This window comes from Nicotiana sylvestris, chromosome 6 (genome assembly GCF_000393655.2).
Source record: "Nicotiana sylvestris chromosome 6, ASM39365v2, whole genome shotgun sequence".
In the NCBI taxonomy this organism is placed as follows: domain Eukaryota; kingdom Viridiplantae; phylum Streptophyta; class Magnoliopsida; order Solanales; family Solanaceae; genus Nicotiana; species Nicotiana sylvestris.
Genome location: NC_091062.1, coordinates 96,030,285 through 96,038,202, shown reverse-complemented (window position 1 = coordinate 96,038,202; position 7,918 = coordinate 96,030,285).

The following is a 7,918-nucleotide window of genomic DNA, read 5'->3' as shown; positions in this document are numbered from 1 at the left end:
TGATTTTAAATAACTAGTTCCTACGTTCGTGTGTTGCACACAAATCTTCACTTAATTATTTTCAAGTAAAACATAATATCGAGAATGTTGAAACTTTTGTTTTTTGGTTAAAGGGGTGATATTTATATAACTACTAAACTAGAAAGTACATTACAAAGTACTGACAGTGCTAGGGTACTGTAATTCCCCTATTTAAGTGATGTTTTGAGATACATTATCAATATTACAAGCCAAAAAATTCCTAACAACTTCAGTTCCTAGGATGTCTGCCCAAAATACATCATTTGGAAACATCGGAGGAACTACTAGTAAGCTGGATCTTCCTAAAAAACGTGGCTTTACTACCTCTTTTGCTATTGTATCTGCCACCCTATTCTGCTCCCTATACTTATGCTCACCACGGCCATTTCCATCCTTTGCAGTAACTACCTGCATTCACAAATCATGGGATCACATGTTAAGTTACCTGTGAGTATCATTTGGATTATATCTACCAAGTCAGTGTTGATATCCGAAGGGATCTATCCATTTCGTTTAGAAAGCCCGTCATAACCACTATAGCTAACAAACCAACAAAATATACGTACAAGGCCTACAAGCCCAACATACTAAACTAACTAATAGGATATGTCTACAAACCTATGCTGATGGATGTACTGTGATCAGAACATGTCACCGACCTACCCATAATATATATATATATATATATATATATATATATATATATATATATATATATATATATATATATTTGTGTGTGTGTGTGTGTGTGTATGTGTGTGTACAAGATGTACACAAAACTCTAGACACAATAACTCCAAAGGACGTGGAGCCGATCAGGATGAGATCGGGAAACACCTACTAGGAGGTCTACCCATCTGTCTATCTGAATCTGCATGTATGAAATGCAGCGTCCCTAGAAAAGGGATGTCAGTAAGAAATAATGTACCGAGTATGTATGGCAATAAAATAACTAAAAGTAACAAGGAGTCAAAGATGATCTGGAGATATACTTTCCTGCTGATACTGACTCAACTCTCTCAATATAGTAATTAAAATAAATGTCCATCCCTTTAAGGCCCGGAACGTGTAATTGCTCCGCCGTAGTGGGCTCGCTCATAGGAGCTTAGCCATACTAGGCTCTATATCTCAGCAATTATGGGATCGCTTATAGGCGCTCGACCATAGTTGGCTCGGTATATAACTTACCATCTGATTAATGGTTGCCCAATAGGGACCTGCCCACCGATTATAGCTCGATGGTGGTTAAAATACTATAATACTGTATATATAGGCCTCCGCTCCCTTGACTAGAAGAAGACAATACTCAATTGAATATAAAGTCCGAATGAGGGAGAATACTTTTACTTATGAAACTAGGATAATGTATATAAATTCGGGAGTATGAACTTCTCTTTATGCCTCGTTATCAAACACATGTAATTACGAGATCATTCCAAAATGAAGGAAGGGCTTAGCATTAACATACTTAAGCCGATTCTCTTGACAATCCCTCAAACATACATTTTTTGCGAAAATCAAGTAAGGCAGATTGAAGTAGGAAATATCTGTATGATATTCTTGAGAAAGATTGTACCGTGCTCTCCTAGAATCATATTTTACGCTACTATAGTGTTATAAGGTTTCATAACAATTCCCCTTGAGAAACTGAATAACATCCATTAACAAATAGCAAGCCTATGCATTTCTTTACTAAAATAGGGGTCTCTTAAATTGTTAGGTTTTGGGAGCATCATCCGTTAGCAAGCTTAGTAGATGTAAACATCTCTCATTTTTTGTAAATTAAAGAGATTTTAAGTATTGGTGGTGTGTTACCCACTTTGATGATGACTTGGCAATAAATCATAAAAAAAAAAATTGCCACCTCAATATGTGACTAATGAGTCACAAATTGAAGCTAAATCTTGCTTCCACGTGAATGTTTATTAAACCTTATCCAAATAACTTAATCACTTAGTTAATCTCTCACTAAAATCACTTAGTTAATCTCTCACTAAAATCCATAATTACCCATTACCCACATAATAAGGAATTATCTCAAATAACTTAAAATACTTCCCGGGCCTCTTTCTCACACCATGGCTTGTTGTCGGAATTCTTCCAGTCTCGTAACTATTTCTATCTTCTATCATGCAGTATGTACATCGTTGTCCTTGTACGTGCGCTTATGTGACACTTCTCTCCTCTTTCCTCCCGCTTTTAGCCAAAGTCTAGGCCTCACTTTGTGAATATATGCATAACTATAACAGGTTACCCCCTGGGAACCTATAGGTGTACTGAAGTTCTTCTCTCAGTACTTTGTTGAACTTACGAATATTGTTATACCTTATTTCATAGACCCTTTTATCCCTCCGTATGACTTTACTACATCTAGGTATGTCATACTATAACATAACTCTTACGTTGATTTATCGTTACTAAGGTCTTCTACCAAACTCTAGGTTACTCTCGTTGCTTATCCTATATGCATAAATCTAAGTCCATTAATGCTTCTTCATTACTATTAATCTTAAGAATGATGGCCTAATTTCATCTCATACTTTGTAATTTTTATCCATTCATTGTTTATTCACCTCAATGTTAATCTGCAATCTACTAGTGATAACTTGACCTTTTATGTAACATTGTCGCCGAGGCTCACGTTGCATGGTAGAACATTTGAAGTGATTTTCCCGATCCACCTGGGGGTGATACGTTACTACACTTCCATAACCTTTTTTCATAGCATCCCAATGTGGTTTAACTTATGTGGGTATTTTAATCCTGTACAACTCATGAAATCATTACTCAATCAAAGGTCTAAACATCATCCTTTATCTATCACAATTACACTCTCATTCAACTACTAGGGAAGCATTCCACCTCTTCTTAATGCTACTAGTCTTAGACTCCTTTGAGTTCATTCAGGCTATGCTGAGCTTTGTATAAATTAGAGAAATCATCAGCTCTCTTATTCTCATGGGCTTAATCCCGAGGACTTATCCATTCTCTTCACCTTCTCACTCGCCTTTTCTTATCCTTATTCTTGTCTCCCTAAACCTTTGTTACTTTACCATATTTTAGCTTACGACCTACACATATCTATTTATATTATTCGCAATCTTCCTTCAACTTTCTTCCACCATAGATTTCCTTGTGTTATTCTGGAACATCAAGCAAGACATCACATCGTCTCTAATTCTGCTTTACTCTCTTAACTATATCTCTTGGTACCTAGAAACCATAGGCTGGAAGATATTCCACTGAAGACGCTGCTATCATTCCTGGATACTGAATCCCCGTGCTTCTATTCTTCTATCCAAAGTATGGACTGTTCACAATCTTTTTCATTTGAGTATCCCCTACGTTGTTCACCGTTACCTTACTTACCTTAAAATATCGCATTATATCTTCTATGTCTTTCATGACCTCCCTTCAACATAAGTGTAATTCACATTCACAACTTAAAGCTTTATTATAACATTTGCACCTTTGGGGCATATACAATCTAGTAGAACCTTAAAACTGACTTCTTATAAGGCTGGTACTTTTCTAACTAGCTTTATTGTAGAGCAGTTATAGAATATGGTTATTGTACTATCCCTCTTGTAACTCCGATATTACAGTAATTCTCCTACGTTATCAATCACAATGTCTATAATTTTCTAGGTCGTATAATCAGACTCCCGATTTACGTAGTTGATGTAACTCTTTAGTTTCCTCTTCCCTCTGATAAATATTTATGTAGGTTTAAGCTATCTTCTGATCTGCGGCTCATGGTATTACCTTGGCCTTTCATGGATGATATGGAATATTCATGATACAATCTTCTAACAATTCAATCCTTTGTCTATGACCTGGACTCAATTCCTTCCGTTAACGTTTACCGGAGTCTTATACAGCTGTATGATTGTCAACATATATGTTGCATGGATAATACTCCAAAATCTTAGGTGCATTCATAATGTAATTATATCTGGATCATTGATCGAATAATTCCTTCTGTTACTTCTCAGATTTCTTTAAACATATGGTATTACTTTTCCTGGTCTTCCTGCCTCCATGGTCCGTGCATACTTAGCTTATCTTAGTTCCCACACATGCCATAATTTTTATGCAACTCATATGAACTCGAATATTACTTTTGATATTTCTTCCCGTTTATTAACCAAGGTAGGTGTCACTTTCTTATGGAGTGCATACAATGTTGTTGTGAGAATGTTGTTATAAGACCATTTGCTCTTTAGGTCATTGTGCTTAGGTTGAAGCCTTCTTCCTTATTTCCTCAGCTAGCCTTTCATTGTAATACTTAGGGAGGACCAATTGACTATTGTAAAGTCGCGAGCTTGTTACATCATATTCCCGGTACAGTTTTTAATGTTCGTGCTCACTTGTAATCATCTTTAGTTACTTACCTCCACATTCATCTGCTCGTAGGTTGATTTTGAACTAAAGTTTTGACTGCTTCCCAGTGGAAATCTCTTTTATTTCTGTAACACTTATACGGTACCTTTAACTACCCCAACTCCTATCTGAATATTTCTCAAGGGTCACGATGTCCTATCTGCGATGATAAATTCCTCATGTTGGGGTTCACTAAATTTATCTTGCATGATCCGTTAATTTGTTTGTATCCACTTGTCTAGCCATAACTAGGCTCTTCCTGAATCAACTTCTGACTACTCGTTGGCCCATTCTCATATCAGTATTCCGCGTAATCATTCTTGGGTTATTTCTTTTGTCTTAACTTACCTCTCTCTCTTGCTCTTTATTTATCAAAAACATCCCGGGCTGGAACCCTTACTTCTTCTCCTTAACATCGTGCTTGCATAGTATTCTGGAGTCATAGCATATCTGTAGGATTTAAATAAGTGCAGTCTCATTCCTTTATCGTTCTTTTTATAGCATCTTCCTTTACCATTCCATAGCTACTAGCATCAATTAATTCTAACTTAATGTCACATCACTCCATATTCCCCCATTTAGGGGAGTACTAAGATTTAGTACTACGATGATCTGCGTATAGATATTTTACCTCTTTATCTTTGGCATCTTTTCACGTCATCGATGACCCTTAATTACCTTGCGGTAATCTTTCTGTATCAAGGATAACAAAAATTCCTTACTTGCAAGGGTGACACTTAGTATAACTGGAACATACAGTCCCTGAAGCTTAACTTATCTCACATTGCTTACTTTAGGGAAGCATCTTCCTGAATGACCATTCTCTGAATTTCTCATGAATATTCTTTTGTTGTCTATTCTATTATTGCCATAACAAAATATGCAATTCTCATAATGTCGACCATTATTAAATCACTGAGTCCCTAATCCATGTTTAGTTTATCTTATTCGCCAACCCATTCTGATTTCTATTACTCTGGAGGTCTAGCTTTTCCTTTTGGTAATCACATTAGAGTCGTGAATGTATTTCTCGAAATAAGCATATTACTTTATGGCCTATACTCTTTTGTTGTCTCAAGTACTATCACAGCTCGTTTCTTCCTTCACCTGACTATACACTCTGTAATACTGTCATTTTTTTGATCTACCGTTATTATCCATGTATCACACCTTAGTCATAATGCTTCCTTATTTCACTTCTTATTTCCTTGCTAATATTTCTGCATATTACATTCTTTTAAAAACTTCAACAAGACATTCTTTTGCTTTTAGCTCCCCTTGCTTCGTACATTGGCTCTTCGGGTTTCCGAGCATTCTTGCTCTACTAGGGATGGGAGCCATACAATCCCTTCCAGGATTCCTGTGCCTATCTTTGAACATTGTAGTATTCATATCTAGCTGTACTATTCTCGAGTGAACCATCTGGGTGTCTCACAAGGAGATCTGTTAGCACATTTGCAATATCCTTTGGAAATGTCAACTAACTCAAACATTTCATCCATCATTTTGGATTACTCTAAGCCCAGCCGGATCCTGACATCCTGTTCTTATCTTAAACCATATATGTTATCTCCCATTGGGCATGACTGAGATGGGTGTGACCGATTCTACATAAATCTGTTGCTAGTGAAGGTAACTCAAAATGCTTATATCTCTCTTCCCGAATTGTAGATAATGTTCATCCTTACTAACTGTGTACCTCGTACCCTTCTTCACCTTGCTTCTTTTACTTGTTGAAACTTATACCTTCTGATTCTCTCATTGTTTTTTACCACATGGGTGGATAGATATTCATGCCATTGGGATCCTTATCAAGAAACTTAAACCTTTTAGCACACACATGATCTGCTGAAGACCTTACTAATAATTATCATGAAAAATCTAGTTCCTCTAACTCAACTCTTCCATATCCAAATGCAATCTCTTACTATTTGTCTTTCCGGATGTAGGCATCATCGTATTATGAATAATATGGAGTTATGGAAAGTGAGTTCTTACAACTGAGCTTTACCACATGGGTTAGAGTAAGAAGAAAGAGTGACAATCCTAAATGCCTTGTAGCCTCCTGCTTATAAGTGTGGTGCACAACACATCCATAAACAAGACTTTGCTAGACACGGCTTGTAGACTCTCTAGGACAGAGCTGCTCTAATACCAAGTTTGTCACGCCCCGAACGTGCGGAGCGAGACTGGCTCCCGGTGCCTCACCTATCCTTGAGTACCAACTTGCGACAAAGGGACTCTGAACATATAATGTCATATTTTGGCTCTGGGGCCACATTGCAAGATAATTTGCTAAGAAAAATATAAAACTGAATAGAAACTAACGCTGACTAAACATCACTATAAAGATGGGCCGACAAGGCCATCATAATCACTACAACTAACAAACCAACAAAATATAAATACTAGGCCTACAAGCCGAACATACTGCACTAACTAACGGATATGTCTACAAGCCTCTACTGATGGATGTACTGTAATTGGAATAGGGCACCGACCTACCCATAACATACATACATATATACACAAGATGTACATAAAACTCTAGATGCAAAAAGTCCGAAGGACGTGCAGCTATCAGATCAAGCAAAACTCGGGCAACACCGGTTGAGGAGGACTACCGTCTGTCTGTCTGAATTTGCATGCTTAAAATGCAGCATCCCCAGAAAAGGGACATCAATACAAAATAATGAACCGAATCTGTAAGGCAATAAAATAACTGAAAGTAACTGGGAGTCAAAGATGATCTGGAGATATACATGCCTGTGATATTGACTCAACTCTTTCAATATAGTAAGTAAAATAAATGTCTGGCCCTATAAGGCTCAGAACGTGTAATAGGTCCGCCATAATAGGCTCGGTATATAGCTTACCATCTGATCAGAGGTTGCCCAATAGGGGCCTTCCCACTGATTATAGCTCGATAGTGGTGAAGATACTATAATACTGTATATATATAGACCCTGCACTTTCTTGACTGGAAGAAGACAATACTCAATGGAATATAAAGTCCCGATAAGGGAGAATACTATAACTTATGAGACAAAGATAATGTATATAAATTCAGGAGTATGAACTTCTCTTTATGCCTCGTTATCAAACACGTGTAATTAAGAGTTCACGCCAAAATGAAGGAAGGGCTAAGCCATAACATACTTGAGCCGATTCTCTTGACAATCCCTCTAACACATGTCTTTTGCAAAAAAACACGTAACGACAGGTCAAAGTAGGGAAAATATATATGATATTCTTATGAAATATTCTACCGTGCTCTATTAGTATCACATTTTACGCTACTGTACCGTTATATGGGTTCATAATAATTCCCCTTGAGAAAGTGAATTCCATCCGTTAACAAATAGCAAGCCTATGTACTTCTTTAATGAAATGGGGATCTCTTAAATTTGTGGTTTTTGGAGCTTCATCTGTTAGAAAGCTTAGTAGATGTAAACATCTCTCATTTTTTGTAAATTAAAGAGATTTTAAGTTTTGGTGGTGTGAGCCCCACTTT